The 18,742-nt window shown below is 40.7% G+C and overlaps 1 long non-coding RNA gene across 1 annotated transcript in view; it reads right to left on the bottom strand.

The window, feature by feature from the left end:
- Positions 1-3,258: 3,258 nt before the first annotated feature.
- Positions 3,259-18,742, bottom strand: part of LOC148186038 (uncharacterized) — a 38,721-nt gene continuing 23,237 nt past the window's right edge. The window contains exons 5-6 of the long non-coding RNA XR_015775430.1: positions 6,779-6,952; positions 3,259-3,356 (exon numbers count right to left, since the gene is read on the bottom strand). This is a non-coding gene — a long non-coding RNA (uncharacterized LOC148186038). The remainder of the gene's footprint in view (positions 3,357-6,778; positions 6,953-18,742) is intronic.

Genomic DNA, 18,742 nt, shown 5'->3' with positions numbered 1-18,742 from the left:
CCAGCCTTATGCTTTAAGACCAAAAAACATACTTATTTTAACAAATCACAAATACCAAACACATTTATTCACAACAGTTCTGTACATAAGTGTGTACTGGAATAAGACAGCGGGCCACACTATCAAAATTAAAATATTAGGCAATTACTTTGTAAAATATATGAGAAAAATCCACCACAACCAATTACTTTACAATGCACACCATACAAAAAGCAATGGGTTTTGCAGGAGCCTGTTATGTTAGCCCTCAATGAGCTGTGATGAAATAAGGATGGGGTCTGAGGAGACGGAGGTGGAGTGTGGTAAACAAGGCGGCCCTGCTCCCCAGCTGTGAAGGTGACACAGGGACGCTACACGCAGAACAAGCCATTTTGATTAATCACAGGATATTTACTAGCTCAGATCTAATCAAGGACTGCAGGATCACAGGCTACATCATACACGGCCCAGGAATTTACACAGCAGAGTTAACCTGTCACCTGCCACTGTCCTCTTCCTTACATCTATAAACAGTGTGTATATAGGTTGGCCAGTGGTTACACACTGCAGGCAGGCGCACAGAAATGGCTCCAGAAGTGATTGTTTTATTTCCGCTGAAACAATATAACCTGCAGTCAGATACTCAACACATGTCGTTTGATATAAAACCTTATGGCAGAGGGGAGAAAGAGCCATTTATCTCAAGGTGGTCGTGGTAATGGGATACAAGAACGTGAGCAGTTTTCTCACAAAGTAAACTACAGCACTGTGTGCAGTCGCCCGTCCTGCCAGCTCGTAGCAGCGGGATAGTTATTTCCTGAGGAGGACATACAAGCCAAGGACTAAACCAAGACTACAAGCAAAAAGGGACTAAGCAATTGTGATCTGCGTTGGCTTAAAATGTGACTTTTATAATCAATTCAGCACTCAAAAGAATATTAGTTTTCGGACAGCACAGCTGGCAATTTTAAAAGAATAGAAACCAGGGAGAATTTTGCTTTTCTTTCTTTCCAAGAGTCAAACTGGCATTTTTATGGCTCTGTGTGCAGTCTGGACGTATACTGAATTATAAACGCAATAGCTTAGATCTGTTCATGGATATAGTTACAGCAGTTACACAAATAAATGAAGGTATTAGTTTTTATTAATCTTTTCGCAATTTTTCTAAACAAATGTCTTACAAATACAACATCCAAATAATTAGATTAGATTAGATTCCTGTTGCTCAATTGGCTTTAGCCAACATATATTAATTATGATTAATTATTAGGGGTGTAACGAATGTCATTTTTTACACTGGAAGCTTTTATTGAGGTTTTTAAATAAGGCTTTAAAACAGCTCAACAGCCTGAACAAGAAAAAATAAAAAGTCAACTAAAATCTTCAATTTTAATAAAGTGATTTATTAGATTAAACAAGTTGGTCCTTTGTTAAATTAACTTTTTTTTAAAAAAAAAAATACGTGGAATTTATGGTGCTGTTGCTGCAAGTGGATCTGCTGCTAGCATAATCTGGTTAATTTTTAGCATGGGAGCTAACTACAGAGACAGAGAATATTACAGTTTTGCTTTATGACCATAGAGTGTATAAAATAATAGACACAGCCACCATGACGACACCCATTGGTTTGTGGACTGCCTTTTTGAAGCGTCCAGATCATATTTCGGTCATCGCCATCTTTGGCCAAAATTGACCATATATGGACAAGAGTTTGGAGCTGTGGAGGACTGAAGGATGGATCTGACTCACCAACCTTAGCAGCGCGTCCAAGCCTTTACATATGCATATGGGTGATTTAAATAGAAATCCAATCCATACAGTAGTTATTAGTGTTAAAAAATTAAGTTACAGATGAAGAAACTGTTCTTTGTAGCAGTCTGTGAACGTGTTTATTTCTGCTGTAAAGTTGGGCATTTTAACATGGGAGTCCGTGGAGATTGAGTTGTTTCTGGAGCCAGTCTCAAGTGGCCACCAAACTGCAGTTATTAGCACATCTGCACTGGCTTCATTTTTCAGCCCCAGAGGTTGCTGCTTGGTTATCGCCACCAAATCCAACATCTGAGAGGAAACAGCTACCTAACCTGCTAACCGGCTGATCCATCACAGCAGGCCCAGTCTGTTTCCCAGTAGGCCCTCCGGTGTAAAACACTACAAATCTACTTTCCACTGTGGAATACTGCGTTTAAACAGAAGCTGTGCAGCATTCAAATGCTGATTTAGAATCCGAACGACAGCGTTATGAATGATGCTTTAAACTACTTGGTACAGCCCTAATAATTATACATATTCACATGTAAAAAGCATTTGCCTGAAACTGCATGAAATCAATAAAGACATAACCTTTAGTGTGACCTGTGTGCTGTCTTTTGTTGTTGGTACATCTACAGGAAGAGACAGAGACAGCGGTCGAAGTGCTGCAGCCCCTCAGTTATGATGAAGGAGTCGGGATAAAGTGTGGCTATTGTGTCCCCTGGAAAATGTCACTCCACAGGGGGGTTTGTCTCAGTTCAAACAGGTTTAAAGAAAACGACCACTGACAAATAACAGGAAATTCACAAAGAGTGTTAAAAGGACAAAATATGAGGCCCCTGATAGAAAGTATTGTATCTATACTTTAAGCCCCGTTGATTGTTTTAAATTGCTCCTGTTCCTCATCCATACAAATGTGCTGAAGCTCTCAGCAACTATTTGAGATAAAACACTTTTGTTTGTGTTGAATCACAAGTGATCTGTGCTGTTTAAGCAATTGATCACTTAGCGCTGTTGAGCCAGATCTCTGCCGCACGAGCCGTGGACAAATAGTAAGTCTATTAGATGAGAGCGTTTTTGTCAGAGTCCCCATCTCCCAGATATTTCCTCAGAGTGACGAGTCACATTAGACGCCAGGAGGAAGAGTAATTTCTGTGTCACATCCCTTTAGCCCGACCTCGCTGACAATCGCCAAGAAGAGGGCGTTCTCGCTAAAAATTAATCACATTTGCCTTTTTAATGGCATCCCTCAACCCTCTGCCAAGAATTCACAATCATCTTCCTGCTATTGTGTTGCTCCGGCAGCTTGGTATCTCTGGTGGTGACAAAGTGATTTCAAGGAGTGTATCAATACTTACATCACCCCTCTGGCCCTTACTCTTCAGTGTTGACACTGCAGCACTCGGAGCCAGGCCGAACTGGCAGAAGGCCATCCACTGTGGAAACAAACAGACAGAGATGTGGATTTACAGCTCAAATTCATCACATTTTTAGACAATAAATCGTTTAGAGAAGTGCATTTACCATGTTAGAATACTCCAGTGAGAAAAGATGAGGTGTTTCAAGAGGCATCTCTCCATCTGAGAAAGCTATTGCTTTAGGTCGATGACATTTTCACGGTTTACCAACTACAACAAAGAAGTGAAGCAAAGAAAAAAGGGATTAAAGTTCACCCCAAAATCCAAAGTATTTTTCTTGTACCTGTAGTGCTGTTTATTCATGTAGATTGTTTTGGTGTGAGGTGCCAAGTGATGAAGATATTGGCCGTGGAGACCGGTCTTCTTTAGCACCCGGCTTGTGGTGCTAAAAGAACTAAAAGTACACTTAAAAAACTAAACAGCATCCTCTTTTTCCAGAAATCATGGCCTGATTACTTAGGATAATCCACGGACCTTGTTGCAAGCAGTTTCATGTAGAACTGTTTTCTTTCTCTTTCTGTCTTGCTTTTGAGTTTTTCCAAATGTACGATTATTTTCATTAATTTATTTATTTTGGCGCTTTTAGTACCAAAAGCCAAGTGCCATCTAGTTCCATTATGTTGGAGAGAAAGCAGACATCTCTTCAGCGATATCTCCAATACCCGCAAACTCAAACCAAAACAATATAGATCGATAAAAAGCACTAACGGTTAAAGAAAAAATATCTATTTTTGATTTTGGGGCGAACTGTCCCTTTTAAGTTTAAGCTAGGTTTGAGGATACATATCATGAAATGATCAAAATCTGAGCTGTTGTCCCTTTATTGTTTTTGTTTTAATAAGGTCATTTTGAGCAATATTTTGTATAATTTTTGTATCAGTATGATGTAGTTTTGTGATTTGCCAGCTATTAAATTCATGGGATACAACATTCAAAGCTTTTAATGCTGTTATTAGGCAGTAAACTTTTCAGAAAATGTACTATATCATAATACATGTCAATATAATACATATCCCATGACATACTCCACTTCCAATTATAGCAAAGCGGCCAAAATGGATTCATTTTCACAACAAATTCATGCACAACCAAATTTTAAAAGCAGTTATAATACACAGCATTTGAACATTATATGGGGTTAGAAAAGCTCATCAGTAAAATACATATCCACTACCATATATCACTTAAATTGTTTTAAAATAAGGGAGGACTGAAATAATGTGATTTATCTGCTGAGAAGACCTTGAAGAGTCTCTCTCAGTGAAGACAGAAACAGTTTCTGCTGCCATCAAATATTCAGACAGATTCCTTGTGAGTGAGAAGCCGTGTAAAAATGACTGGGAAACAAAACACTTGTGGTAAAACAATGTTCTGAGGACATTCTGTCAGATTCCTCTCTTTTTTACAGATTTCATCACTGAGCTGCTGTGGCGTAAATGCTTTAAAACACTTTGACATAACATGCTGCGTCCAGAGACCCACAGCTCCTGAATAATGAATCTACAGTATGCTCCGAACAGCTGTCTTCTTCCTAGAACTTTTTTTTTTAAGGGTTTTAGTCACATCTCTCTAGTCCCTTTTTAGAAACAAGCATAAGTTGACATAAGTCACCTGGTTCTCATCACAACAGCAATTGACCAATCACTGGAGCTTTAACTTGGAACAAAGCACTGTGATAGGCCAAAAGGCAGAGATAAAATCACCAGCATCCTCTATTCTTGCTGCCCCCGCTCTTCATATTTAATTCAGAGGTTGTGTATTTCTTTAAGATTGCAACATCTGTTTGCTCCCAGTGCCAGCTCCCTCTGTCAGCCACCCTCTGTTCAATAATTCCTGTCCTGACCCCTAAGAGCCCCTGACATCCCCGCACCGGCTGCTGCTCAAACTTTACCGAGTCCAGACACAAAGGGACAGGTGCCTGCTTCCAAATCATCTGGCTTACAAACCTGCATCACCCCCATCAGTGGGCTTGTTGATGTTGGGTTAAGCCAAGCGAACCGTTTTTATTCACGTCAAAAAAACACTAATAGGGATATTGATGGGGTCCTACAAAGAATAAAAGAATTAAGGATCACTGTGCTACTCCAATTTAAATGATTTTATTTTTTCAACTTCAGCTGAAAGATGACATGCTCCTCTGTTTCAGAGATTCGGATTCTTGCTGACAACAGCTGACAGCAACATGTCAGTGTAAATATCTCCAACAAGTTCGCACGTCACATGGGTGGACGAAATAACACGCCTTGTGGAAATGGACTTTTCATGAAACGTTGAAACAATCACAATTGAAGATCCAACTGGCAGAATTTGACAGTACAGATCTGAAAATGTCAGAGCTCAACTAAAAAAAAAAAAAAGTCACCTGAGCTTAAACTGTAGGGAATTATGTGTTGAGGAGGAAATCTTGACAACTTTTGCAGAAATGGTACGCAACTAACATGGCGTGACTTTGGAAAAGTATTTGCAATTGTGATTTCCTTTATTTGGTCATTATCCTGTAAGATACAATGACCTTACAGGATAATGTTTTCTTTTTTCCAACAAATCCAAAAATTTGTCTCTCCCTATATATCTGACTTGTCTACCCCGTCTGTAACTGAGCCCTAAAAAACGCACTCAGTCTTTCTTAGGATGTTTATCTTTAAAAATGGGTCACAAATGAAAAGTTATTTTCTTAAGAGGCTATTCATTTCCGAAAACAGCTGTGCACTGTATTTTAAAGCAAACTTTATTACAGCAGGAGGGAATAAAGTAGCTGCTGGAGTTTATTATTAGCTGTGGATTAATACACATTTTGTGCACTTGTGAGTATTTATGGCAGCAGAATGGTGAATGTGCAGCCCAGTCCCCAGACAAAAATGTTGGTATTGTGTGTTTCATATGTATCATATGAACACATTTAAAGTGACGTGGTATATAAGCTGACTTTGCAGTGCAGACTACTATTCAGGACCAAACAATATATATATATATATATATATATATATATATTTTTTTTTTAGGAGGGGGGTACCCTTTACCCAGATACACCATACCCAGATAGATTTCTTTTCACCGAACATGGGTGTTTTTCACTGACACACCGTGCAACCACACCTTCAAAACAGTTTTACTGAAAAACTTTAACGTATCCGCTACGGGGGAAAAAAGTACAAATGTAACATATCCGTGGTTTACAGAAACATAGAATACATACAGTTATTCTGGTTATTGGGTTAGTAAATGAAACTGACTTAAAATAAACTGCAGTGTGTTTTCATGAAAATGTCATCCAGTATTACAGTCATTTGTGTGTTTTTAATAACTTCTGGGAATATAAAATAATGATAATATTAAGGGCATTGCATTGCCTTATCATTTATAGCGCTATTTACTTGATAGGGGCATTTTTATTTTAAAGTTTCATGGCTTTTTATGATTATTTATGCATATTTGAATCATCTAGGAAAAGGGTTCTAACTTCTATACCATATGTAGAGGGATGGTAATGACTGTGGCAGGTTTTCTTTGATCAGGTTTACAGCATGTCAACATTTATGACTAATCAAAGCATTTTGTCTGGTTTTCTCAGCGTGATTCTCGTTGTCAGAGACAATGGCGGTGGGGTCTATAAACAGATGCTACCCACTGACCTCAGAAAACATGGTGGAGGGGCCAGATGTTCCTATGACCTCACAACCTTGGGACCAGCTGATGTGGCAGTGATGGAGATGGGTACTGGCAGAAGAAACTGATCTAGTGGCATCAAAGGTTCCCATTTTTCCCGCTTTTTCTGTGTCGGTCTTAACCCCCCAAACCGGGCAATCCTGGAAGGCAGGGAAAGATGGAGGACAGACGAAGAGAAACATGTAAACACAGAAGAGAAAGAGAGACAGAGAGAGGGGAGGACTGGTCAGTGGTGCTGACGGTTGTCACAGATGTTGAGTTCAGCACAAAACTCTGCCAGAAGCCATCATGTCAAAGCTAAGTTAGCTGAATGAACAAGAACAACTCCAGGCCCTGCCACTTTAAATCTCCCTCAAAATTCAACAGCTGTTTCTTGAACGAATGCAGATGCAAAATAATGATAATAATGCCTACTTACAGCTCCTGCTTAGAAGTAAACAATCCTTCTTGACCACACCCTGTACACATGGCGTCTCATTAGTGTTGCGTTGCTGTAGCTCTTATGGGGATTTAATTTTAGAGGCAGCAAGGGTTTTTGGCAGGCATTGTCAGAGGGAAAACAATATTTGAGAAAAGTTTTTGTGATTTTACAGCATTGTTAGGCAGCTAAATATGCAACAAATAAAGCTTTAAATGTTCAAGTAATTATTTCTATCCTTTTCAAAGCCAAAACACAACCATCCATAGCTGTCAGAAACAAGTAAAGTATGATTGTAATGGTACATCAACAGTGTTGCAGTTGCTTCAACATCATTTCTCCTCAAATCAACGCCTGTGCTTGTCTATTCTGGCATCTGAAATTCTTAACATTTTGACTGGGTGCATCTTGGCTCCGAGCATCTTCACTCAGCTCAGAGAATGTCTTTGTGCCAAGGCCACAGCCTGTGGCAGTTTTCCTAGTGACAGATGAGCATGTCAACATGTTTGTGTGTGTGCGTGTGTGTGTGGTAAAACAATAGGCCGTGTAAGCTGTGAACTGTGTGCTATAATGGACAGAACTGCCAGGTTAACCAATACACTGACAAACTGATCAGACGTAGCAACATGCAGTAAATATTAACACCAAATAAAAGCAAAAGAACATATGAATTTGGATAAACAAACACACAAAATTAGTGTAGGAAACTTTGATTTTTTTTTACTGACTTTGGTACACAGAACTTGGCCTCACACAGATGGACTGATAACGCTCACTTGTTGTAATTACTTGCTGAACAGTTACATAAACACAGCAACCATTTCTGTATCCCAAGACACATCCATGGGCAAATATACAAGTGAAAATATCCTCATTTGTCCTTTAAAACTATAACAGCATCAACCAAGAAAATAAAAAATGGTGAGCTGCACCAAAAGAGAACTGCGACATGTGGATCTAAATCTGTCCATCCTGTCTCCAGGCCTGTTGGCAAAGGGCAGCTCAGCTGTAGCAGGCAGATTGTGTGAACAGCGGACTACGAACATCTCTCCACAGGCCATACCAAGGTGTCTAATCCAGGAAACACTGTGAACATACACCCTGTGGGCTCCCACAGTGCACTGCATAGCCTGCATCCCAATACACACTAAAACAAATCTTCTGTCTTAACACTCTGTTGTTGAGTCATAACCTTAAATTCTTAAAATACCCAATCAATATGCAGATAGAAGAAGATTATTTCATTTGTTTCATATAGAAATTTGTTTGTTTCAACACTTTTTTGAGGCTGAATCTGAGACCAGATTACTTGTTAAGATGGGGGATTTTGTCCCCTAAAAATAAATATTCTTAACATAAACCAAGATAGTTTTGCTTCATTCTTTGACAAACCCTAAAAGAGTTTATAAGATTTGGCTCTGTTAATTAGTATGCAAATGTTAATAAATTATACCAAGAAATCTGCAAAGTTCACCAGTGATCACTAGTGATATGTTCACATCTTTTATCTTTCAGAAGATTTCTGCACACGCAGCAGAGAAGTGCATACTTGTAATAATTTTGTGGAAATTTATAAAATAAAATGAGAAAATCCACTGTGATGAATTTATAGTTTATTCATTTACACATTTTGGCACTCTACCTGAAGAAATATAGCCAGTTCGCCTAGCAGTGTGTCTGCTGTCCAGCACCTGTCATATCAGCTGAGTGTCACCCACGTCACAGGGTGTCGCGAAATGACAGCTCCCAATGTCTGCAAAGATGAAGCCTCGGGATGGAAAAAAAAAAAAAACAGGACGGATCGAAATTTCATACTCTCAAGTATATCAAAGTGACTCCTGTCAGCATTGCATCAAAGCGGAGAAACAGGAACTGTTCATTTTTACAGCTGAGAGTTGGACTGTGTGGAGGGGGGTTTTGTGGGGAAAAAGGCCAGGAAGGTGAGCGGCGTAAATTATGTTGGATGACTTACAGGAAAAATGATGACAATGAAAAGCACCTTGTCAACCATCACCCATTTGGATTTATGACAGCAGAGTCAAAATAAAGCTGTGACGGAGGGTGAAGTTGAAGGGACACTTTTGAGACAAAGAGTCATTTTTCAGAAATCCAGTTTCTTTACATCAGTGTCCGTTTGAACGTTATGTGACACTGTGAATCTACTGTTAGCAGTGTTGCCTGAATGGTGCAACACTGTGGTATCCTGTGATTTCATCTCATGTATTGAGGAAATTTAGCTAATTATTTGCTTTTTGCATGTTTGTTGGACGTAGACAACACTGGAAAATAAATGTCAATCTGACTCAATAAATTTGAATTTCATCATGGCAAAAATCTCATGAGAATAATGCCACTGCAGCAAATGTGTACATTGCAAGAAAGATGGAATATAATTAACAAAAAAACTGCTTGAAACTTGAATGATGATCATTTGTGTGGTAAAGAAAACAAGTACAGCAAGCAAAAACATGATCAGGGCATAACACAAAATAAATTCGACAGTTACCACAGGGCAGGCCTTTTTACCTAAGCAGTCTGGATAAACAAGTGTATGTCTTTGCTTGCGCAGGCCTATAGTGCTACAAGAAACAGAGAAACGACTTGTGCGGCGGTGACAAATATTAGACGCTTGAGGCTGAAAGAATCCAAGGCAACCAAAAATCTGTTTTTGTCCCACGGCCAAACTCTGCACTGCACTGTGGGCCACTTCTGATTTCAGCACTAGCTGGTGTAACGCAACCAGCCATGCATTAGCATTGGCCCTCCAGTTAGAGCAGGCTCTTAGGATCCTGTCACACGAACTTATCATACACTCACACACACACACAGCCAGACACACACATGCAAACACTAAAAAAAACAGCTCGTTAGCTGCAGCAAGTATGCACAGACTTTTTTCGAGTACTTGGATCTCTTTCTATCTCAGTTTCCTGTTTTGTCTTGAGGCACACAAATACACCGACACTCACACAGGAACCATAATTCAACATTGTTCAGAACACTGAGACCTCTCCAGGATCACCACTGGTCAAACACACAGTGGCTGTTAACACCGGCAGCAGGGACGTCCCTCTACACAACATAAAAAGATTGAATCTCCCTGTAAAAGCAGTCAGCCCATCTCCCTCACCACTTAGAGGGGGGCCCGAGCTAGCATACAAAGTTCAACAACTGTGAAGAAGGAACTATTAAAGAGGACACACAAAGCAGTGACCTTGACTGACAAGTGCTCTTCATTCTGGCCATAAACAGCAGTGGGGCCTGATAAGTGTTCATCGGTGCGGGGAGTAATGACCTATCCGTCAGCAGCGGTTGGGCTGTGTGAGGTAGTATAAATGGAACATACATAATGTACAGCAATAATACCAGCACGCTCACAGCCTAATGTATTATCATTATTCTTGGGGACCAGGGTTTTTTCTCCCTCCCCTAACCCTGTGTCGAGTGCCTCAGCATGGCGGGTAAATGCCTTCCGGCCACGATAATTTCATTCTAATCTTTGTTCCATATTATAATTTTCATGGTCAGAAATACACCAGGAAGCAACGCCACGTTTCTATCAAGGGCTAAACAGAACACAGGCCATAACTGGGGGTTTTTATGTGACTGTATAACCCTCGTTCTTAGTGTGCCGCTCAATTTATGATAAGAATGGAGAAAGCTGTAAATTTATGTGTGATGGCCCATCTCAAACAACATCATTACAGGCCGAGCCAGCGTCTGATAGGATGGCTGTATCTATACTAGACACTCAGAGCATGTTTAAAAGAGGACATCAGAATATTCAATATCCTTAACATTAAATGGCAGCATTAAATTTTAACCACAAAATTAAACAAAGTTTGTGAAAAATTATACCTGGCATGCATTTCAAAATCTTAATCCAAAACAAATTATTTTAATTAAGGGCAATAACTCAACAAAGTACTTATATAGACCATGTTTGTTGTAATGTATGCCACATGAACGGCAGCTAGCTAACTGTGTTTCAGTGTTATCATGTGGGAGTGAGAGTTAAAACACAAGAGACAGTCCACATGAGACAGTATTTGCTGCGTTTCCACTGCATGTTAGAGCACGGCTGTTCTCAGCTCGACTAGCACTGTTGTGGTTTACCATTAGCACAAGCTGTGGATGGAGCCTGGTACTGTTTTTTTGTAAGACCTTGGCTGAGCCAATACTAGAGACAATTTTTAAATTGTCAAGCTACCATCACTTCAGATTTTAAAAGATTAAAGCCCACAATAACAAACTCTGCACTACACCATACAACTGACAAATTAAAAGCATGCCTATGTCTGGTTAGGAAATCTGCACGTGCTGGTTGAAGATGATGTCACAGCAGTTTCATGCTGCACTGAATGTTTAAGTTGATCGACGATGACGACGTCGATTTGACATAAACTGCGACCCGCAGTGCTGCAGTAAAGCACAATTTGGCGCATTTCATCTGGTAATGGAAACAGAAGTCAACGTGGCCTGGTTTCACTTGGCACAGGACACTGGAGATTGGAGTTGCACTAAAACCGAGTCAGTGGCTTGCAATTACATCAGGTAACAGAAACAGAGAATTTTAGAGCAACATTGACAAAGAAATAGTTTCTAAAGTGAATTAGTAATGTCTTGACAATGCTTGATTTGGTGTAACACATTACCTTTTAACTTTAGCTAAACTAAATTAAAAAGCATAAATCTGTCAATCAGAGGCAAATAAAGGTTTTGAAGTCTCATATAATCAGATCCTACAGGATTTCATGAAATGTGATTCTTTTTTGTTTTGTTTTGTTTTTTTTGTGACGGAATTTTTACGAATAAGACACCATTATCGGAAGCATACTTATCTCACTCTCATAAACTATCACATCCCAAAATACTACCTAGTACAAACTAAATCAGTCTGGAACCTAAACTGGTTGTGCTGAGAGTTATCATATAACACCATTAATTAACAGGCATTTCTGAGGCCTCCCACACACATACTGCATCAAACTCACAGCCAGTGTCCTTATCCAAAACTCCTCTGAGCTCCAGGGAAAAGCAGTGCTACTACAAAACCTTACATTCCTGTATCTAATGCTGCTTATTACATAAAGGCATTCTTGCAAATCTAAATAAACTCCATTAAGATTGACACAAAAATGAAAAAAAAAAAATCTTGGCTTGTTGTTATAACAGTGTGTGCTCAGAGATGACATTATTTTCAGGGTAAAATAATATTTTAGGGAATTTAGACCTCATCTAAATGTTGTAAATATTGCGTGCATGCCCATGTCGTCTCTCCCAGGTATCCCTACAGAGCAGAGAAAAAAAAATGAAGGATGCCTCCAAAGCTTGGAGACAGTAATCTCCCCTGTGGAGGTCAAATCTAACATGGCAGGTTAGTGTCTGTGGAGATTGACAGCCTGGAGAAATACTGCTGCCAGGCACCCACAACGCACAGTGACAGTAAACACCTCCCAGGAAAAAGGCTGGTTACCAAGCCTTGTAGAGTGACTGTCAGAGGGCGCCAGTCATCAGAGCTGCTGCCGACTCGGCACTGACACACTCTGTCAACCTATCTCTATCATATCGAAACCGTCTCAATAATGTGAACATCAAACTCATCCGGGAAGTATACACATCCAACTTGGACACATCTTCATCAGAGACATTTCAGGCAATCCTTATTCTTTCTGCAATAACTTTATATATGATCAGCCACAAAAATCCAGCTCTTTAGATTTATAAGAGCTTTTTATTTATATTTATAAGAGTAAAGGACTGTTTATATAAAATCATGAGTTTTTTGTGACCGTTTTTGGCGTTTTGCTGAAATGCTTTATTGCAGAAATGAAACTGAAAAAAATCATCATAATAAACAATGAATCATTTAAGTAATTTTCACGCCAAAAGCTCAGTGGTTGCATCTTTTCAAACGTAATATTTCCTGTTTTTTTGCCATTTATGATAGGAAACTGAATATCAGTTTTCAACAAAACTAGACGTTTTAAGATCTTACTGATTCTCCTGGGAAAATGCGATTTTCTTTTTGTAATATGTAATAATCAATACAAACAGTAAACAATAATGAAAATATTTATTAACCAGCTGACACCGGATGTCAATTTCAGAAAGGCGTTGGATCTGTTCGTCGGACAGACGTTAAATTTTGGTTGGAATGAAAATCATGTTGACAATATTTTAAAGTGTCAAATGACGTTAGAATTTCACCTTGAGTGGACATTTACATTATGACGATATTATCATTATATATTATGTTATCAGGATGATAATATTCTGCATCAAATTGACGTTGGCATTGACGTCCTGACATTGACTTTTGGTCACCTGAAACCATAATCTACATTCAACCACATCTCAACGTCCAATGACGTAGAAGGTTCGCTGGGTAGTTGCAGCGATAATAGGAAAGATTGTTGCAACTTAACTGTCACTATTTCAAGTTTAAACTGTTTTTTGCAATTTTGTGCTAGGTATCAGCTGCATAATAGATTTTAAATAAATGTAAGCTGAACAAATTTTTTTTTTTTTTTTTTTAAAGAAAACTCTTGTGGAGTTCCATTAAGAAATGGATGTACACTTTAAGCTGAAAAACACACTTTGTTGTTTACTATGGTGGCACAGAAATAGTAATGCCGTACAGCACACCACTAATTGCATGAAATATGTTATCTTACAGGCTTGTGCTGTCTGCCTTTCATAAACAAAGGCTGACAGATCATGCCCTAAACCAGTGACCCTGCTGTGAGCATATGCACTAATGCAAGGTCACACTGGAGACTGGCCACATGAGGAGAAAACAGCCATCCAATTTGCCTTCTGAGCCCAACACAGACACAAACTACTGATGTAGTCATCATGCCCTACAATAAAATGTCAGTGTGTTAAACGGGGCTCTTTTTTCATTAGCAGCTCTAATAAATGGCGCTTCTATAAAATAGAGGATTCCCTTTTATGTCTGCGAGAGGGGAAAATGATAAAGGGATATCGCTACCAACAATCTGTCGTACACTCAATGTCAAGGAGGCTCTGTTGGCTCCCACAGTGCTCAGCTGTGTGCAGAAGCATAGCAGCCCCTGATTTTCATAATGGCAGGTGGCCATCTTTACATCAGAGATCTACATAAACTACTTGCCATTAACCACAGTGTTTGGCCCATTTACCAACATGATAACAGAGCATGGCATCAGCCTCAAAACATGCCACACTCCCATGTGGTCCAAACACTAACAAAATCGTGTTAAATGGTAAAGAAATAGCAGCCGCTGCACGTAATTTGAGGCAAGGAAGTCATATGTAGGGCTCTGATTGGTCTGATTATGAGGCTGAGTGTTGATGGGAGCGTGCTACTGGGGGGTGATGGAGGCTACGAGGGGGTCGTGGGTGGAGGAGGCAGAAAAGACAGGCAGACAGACAGACGAACAGACCTATAGCCTGACGCCGATCCCCCTCATCCCCTGCTTGCCCTTTGTCATGCACCCTCTTCACCTCCAGAGCTGTCACTGGCTTGTCAGAACCAATCACAGGATGCCATGCTGTCTGCCAGCCATGTACCAGTTTGGACAGGATGACATCAAATTTCTGGTGCTACGTGTCAAGGACCATATGAAAACAGATGTCCTCATTACTGGGCCGCCTGCTCTTTAGAAATACTACGTAGTCATCTTTTCGCAGATTAGGGGATTAAGAAAAATCGCAATTGCTATATAATCTTATTTTTGATGTATGTCAGCAGTCTGAAATAGCTCAAAATAACCAGTGATTTAGGTAAAAAATAATCATACACTACACGTCATAAAACATGACATTTTTTTGAACAATAATGACACGTCACAACAGAAATTTACATTGTCCAAAAAAATTTAAAAAAGAAGAAAACTATAACCCAGCGAAAGCCTGGTCACAGTTTGATAAAACAGTGACACGTCGAAGTCTGGTGTTATGCATATATGAGGCCCTCTGAGATCCAGCATGACAAAAGTAACTTTATTGAATGGGACAGATCGCTGCTTGTCTGACTGACTTAATCTGTTTGATTGAGCAACGGGACGCCTTCGGCTTCACAAGTCCTTCAAAGGCCGCAGATTCTGCAAGTGTGAAAAAAGAGAGAGGAAAAAAGGAAAAGGGAAAAATCCCCCCCCCCCACACCCCTTCTACAGCAACACACACACGAGCACGCACACACACACACACACACACACACCAGCTTTTGGAGGGTTTATTTATTAGCTTTAAACATCTTATTCATTGCCCTACCACCCAAGCCCTTTCAGGTCATCAGCCTCTCACAAAGACCACAAGCCTGGAAAATCTGTCAACTGTCAGTGTCATTGATTAGAAGCAGAACTCTGGGCAGATGATGAGGGTTCATTGAAACTAACCGTTGAAGAGAAATAAAGGGCAGAGTTTGGAGAGTTTGTCCCTGACAATAACACTGCTGCCGCGATTTCCCTCCAGACTCAAAAGCATGCCACATTACAGAGCCATACATTCATTTGCTCATGCTCCACGATCTTATTATGGGGATCTAACTTTCCACTCCACCCCCTTTTTTTTCACCGTGTCGTCCTAACACAAAGCAGACCTCAGCTATCATTGTGCTTGATCTGAATTTTATTTAGAGCTCCATATGCTTCTCCAGCCCACTCTCAAAGCCTGGTGTTGATGCTTGGCCTCTCCTGGCCCGTTAACCATTAAAAGAGGGGCCATTCTGTCACCACACTGCCTATTGTGGGCCTTTGAGGTTAACAGACAAAAGTGTGAGATCATGAATGAGTGCTTGGCAGTCTATTGGAGGTTTCCATCCACACAATTGAACTGAGAATCTGCACCTGATGCAATTCAAGCATCTATTTTGAAAGAGAAAAGGGGGTTACTTTGTTTGCTGGAGTGGCCCCATTAAAAAAAGGGGTACATTTTAATTTTCAAGCGATTGGCACATGCAAAGGACAGAGAGCTATCATGGTGGTGGTTTCCTATACTTAGCCAGACCTTCTGTCCGCTATGAGCTCCAAGACATACAGTTAGCTCCACATGAGATCACAGAGGAGCTGCATGAAACCCCCCAGAGATACTCCACACCTCACAGCAAGGAGCAGGCTACAGAATTACCCCTCTAATGTCTCTGGGGGCCTCCTCTGAACGTGTATTTCCCCTACACTTTCTCCCCTCGAAGTAGCCAAAGCTGTGTCTCTCACTCTCCAGGTCCCCCCTTAGTGACAATTTGTCCACATCAGAGAGCCGTCATCCCTAACGAGATCTGACTCGTGACACACAGATGGGGAGGGGCCGGGCCTGGCAGTGCTAGCGCTGGGTGCCTGCCTGCCCCGAGGCTACAGAAAAACGCCATGCTCAGACTGTCGTGTGAGAGAACACAACTGCTTTCTGCTAAGCTTTGCTTTACCACCATAAGCTCTACCAGCCCACAGCCCACATCGCTGGGCCGTTGCAAGAGAACAGGATGCAGTAAGAGCAATAAAAGGGGTGTTGTTAATTATGAGTGCACACTCAAAACGAACTATAATGCAACACAAAGCTTAACAGTGCAGGAATTTCAATGCTTGGGGATTTTCTTTAATCATATCAGCACACTCTTTGCCAAAGTGTTGCATTTCAACCCATAAAATAAAAAGTACTATGTTGTTTGCCATACACCCAAAAACTTCCTTACAATCTTACCATCTGCTGTTACTGATCTCACCAAGATTTACAAATAATAATAAACTGCAAAAGGATAATGAATGCCACTTCATTAAACCATTCACAGCAAAAAAGACATTTTTTTCGCACACAGACACAATAAGTGTGTGACGAAACAGCAAATCAGGTGAAATAAGCTCTGCATTGTGACACAAAGAACAGACCCTTTCAGCTCCTCTTCTATTCAGCTGTAAAACCACACATAAGAAGAGCTGGCCCAACATTTCTTTGAAGCCTTCAGGCAACTTCTGTCAGTAACTCTGTCACTGATATGGGCTGGAAGTTTCAAGTCTGGTACAATATCATAAATTGTGTTTCTAATAAACCGCCAAACACACTGCTGTTTATCACAGATCCTATATGATAATGATATTATATTGTTGGCATATGTTGGCCTCGTGTCAGGTGATATAAGACACACACACTGCACACCCTCTACCCCCCTCCCCCCACCCCCCTCACACACACTTGGGTTGACCCTGTATCCTAAAAATCACAGCCTCTCTGTTCCGGTCAAGTGCATCAGCAAGGCAAATGTATGCAATTAGGTCATGCTGGCCAGCGTGACCCACGCAGGGGACAACAGTCAGTATTTTAATAAAGAAAAATCCTATCAGGGGCACAGGGGGTACACAAATGTCTGAGGGAATCGCCTTAATAAATAAGACAACAGATAAATCAAGTGGAGAGAGCTGGAGTACACTGTGCATGATAAGAATTAAATTACCCTCCAATATGCTGTGCTTACCCAGCGCTGGCCTTTAATTTGGAAATATAAAGGCATACTGTAGCCAGGAAATTATGTTTTAAATGGATAATAACCTGGAGGCCGCCCCCTTTGAATACTGGCCCATACAACAGTCATCCCTTTTTAAAACACTACTTTCCAAGTTTATTTTCTTATCATGGAAACTCAATCTGTCCTCAAGTGTAAGAATTTCTCCAGACCACACATCATTGCCATAAAACCTGAATAAATCCACATTTTTTTACTCCTTTGTTTCCCATCTCTACTCGCATTCTTTTTTTTTTCATGCTTCCACTCTCCTCAGACCTGCTGGCTGCTCTCACCTTTCTCTCCTGGCCCTCTGGCCCTCATCCTTGGCTCTGGCTCCTGACAACCTCACCCACTGAGCTACAGATTGGCCAGCACACAATGCCCCAGATCCTCATTCACCAACACAATGCACTCACCAGCCATACACCTTCCCTTCTTTTTAACTCTCTCACCACATCCCTTCTGTCCATTCCCTCATTTTTCTTTCCCCCTCATTCATTCTCTTCGTTCATGTAATTTCCTCAAGCTCTCTCCAAGTCTATCTCTCGCCTCTCTGACTCTGTCTATCTGGCAACTTGGTGGCGACTGGTGGGCCGACAACAGAAACCATCTCCCGCCTTATTCCGGCGCAGGGCAGCATGAGCGGGACGAGCCAGAGCTCACAAAGCCACTGCCGAGCGAAACAAAGGTTGTGTGCTCCATCATTCAAACCGGGGCCACTCCGACAGCTGCCTCCGCCACGCTCACACTGACAAACGGCCAGAAAAACAGATGGTTTGTGCATTCATGACCAGTTTAGTGGAAGCCCAGGAGTCACCCCCATTCAAGGGGAGGGTTTTTGTCAGCTATTCCATAATAAAGCTTTTCAGTCTGGTAGAAAATTAGAAATGCATTTTAAAATTGTCGCTTAATTATTGAGGTCATCCCAACCCCATGGAGGAGAGAGGAAAGAGCCGAGGCTCTGGCTTTGTGACACATGACTGATCTGAAAAGATGGGCTGCCTCATTTCACTTTTTAAATCCTGCCAACACATT

This window comes from Plectropomus leopardus, chromosome 21 (assembly GCF_026936395.1).
Source record: "Plectropomus leopardus strain MGB_pleo_1.0 chromosome 21, ASM2693639v1, whole genome shotgun sequence".
Taxonomy (NCBI): Eukaryota; Metazoa; Chordata; class Actinopteri; order Perciformes; family Serranidae; genus Plectropomus; species Plectropomus leopardus.
This window is presented reverse-complemented; position numbering and strand designations above follow the sequence as displayed.